Genomic DNA, 1,898 nt, shown 5'->3' with positions numbered 1-1,898 from the left:
TCCAGGATGGGTGACTGGGAGGGAGGCAGGTCTTCCCTGGCAAAGGATGGGGTGTGGTGGACGTGGGTCTGGATGGTAGTGAGACCAGAAGCAGGCATTTGGAAGCCAGAGCTGAGAGCTGATACCCAGAGCTGTGTAGAGCTTGCAGAGCTGGGCAGGCGGAGTACTGGTTGTGTGGGAACCCTGCCTTTCTCTGGGTGTACTGCCCTCCGGCCTTAGCGCTCTGCACTGACCAAAGCCCCGGACATTTCCCCCAGCACCTTAGCACAGAATCCTTGGTGGCCTGCCAGTGTGGTCCACTCTGCCCACCTGCCCCTAGGGACCCTTGGAACCTTGTGGAGTCCTCCTCCAAACCACTGGACCTCTCAGGTTAGAACCAAGTGTGTAATTCAAGTCTCCTGCAACCCTTTCATGCCTCCACGCCCTGCCCCCTGCATCTCATCTGCAAGTCCCCGTAGGGCCTGGGCCTCCCAGTTTCGGTGGGTTGTGGGTTGGAGTTAATGTTTGAGTAGGTGTGCATTTATATGTCAGTGTGTGTGTCTGCTGTGTGTCTGTGTTTCAGCATGTGTCAATGTGTGTGTATCAGCATGCATTTAGTCCTATGTTAGTATTTGTTGGTGCATGTTGGCCAGTGTGTGTGTTTCAGTTTGTCTATATCAATGTGTATGTCAGTGTGTAATTTCAGTGTGTATGTAGGTAAAGGTGTGTACCCCAGTATTGTGTGTCGGTATGTGAGTCAGTATGTACATGTCAATGTGTGTGTTGGTATATGTGTCATTGTGCATGTGTCAGTGTGTGTATGTCAGTGTGTAGAGAGGTTTTAGTTCACTACGTTCTGGGCTTCACATACCTTATTTCACTCAATGCAGTGGGCCAATGACTGGGAGGTGTGGATTATAATGTTTATTTCAACAAAGAAGTTTGGAAACTCACTGCGTTTGTGTCTCCCAATCTTTGGCGCTGAGAAGACAGGAGGGCTCTTATGAGTGGTTAGTTTCTGCCTTGAATGTCTGTCCCCACCTTGATGAGTGTGGCCAAAAGTTCCCCTTCATGCCCTGGCTGATGTGGCTCAGTTGGTTGAGCATCATCCGATGCACGGAAAGGTCACCAGTTCAATTCCTGGTCAGGACACATGCCCAGGTTTGGGGTTTTGTCCCATCAGGGTGTGTCCAGGAGGCAACCAATCAATATTTCTCTCTCTTTCCCTTTCCCTTCTTCTCTCTCTCTCTAAAATCACTAAAAACAAACAAACAAAAAAAGATCCCCTTCATGAAGAGGCATTGTGGACCCTCAGGAACTACCATGAACATGTGTTCATGTTCTAAGTGCCCTGGCAGGGTCCCTTGGGCCCAGCACAGTGTCCGGCAGGTGCTCAATCAAAGTTTGTTGAGTGACTAACTGAAAGGAAGCATGTACTAGTAAATGTGGTATTTTCAGTGATCCCACTGTTCTTAAGGAAGCTGGAGCAAACAGCAGACTTCCCAGAGCCAGCAGGTGACTGTCATTAGCATGCCAATGTTGTTTGTGGAACCAGACTCCCTGGGGAGGGGAAATGGCCACCCCTGCTGGAAGGAAGTGGGCCCTAATTGGAGCCAAGCTTTAGAAAGCTCACGCTGACTGCTGGGGTAGGGGGTACTAAGACTGGATGGGGGGAACAACAAGGGGGAAGTGGTCAGTGAAATGGAGCCAAGATATCAGAAAAGGGCTTTGTCCTGAAACCTTGCCTTTATGAAGGAGAAAGAGAAGGTTAGTCAAGTAAAGTGAAGAAACTGAGAATAGGAAAAGTAAGACCAAAAAGTGGGAGGAGGATGACAAGGTGAAGCAGAGGGAAAATGATCTGGGATTAACCAAATCCAGACAGTGCTGACAGAATCTGAAATTCAGTTAAGGGGCTAAGT

The sequence above is a fragment of the Myotis brandtii genome, unplaced genomic scaffold, assembly GCF_000412655.1.
Source record: "Myotis brandtii unplaced genomic scaffold, ASM41265v1 scaffold126, whole genome shotgun sequence".
Classification (NCBI taxonomy): Eukaryota; Metazoa; Chordata; class Mammalia; order Chiroptera; family Vespertilionidae; genus Myotis; species Myotis brandtii.
This window is presented reverse-complemented; position numbering follows the sequence as displayed.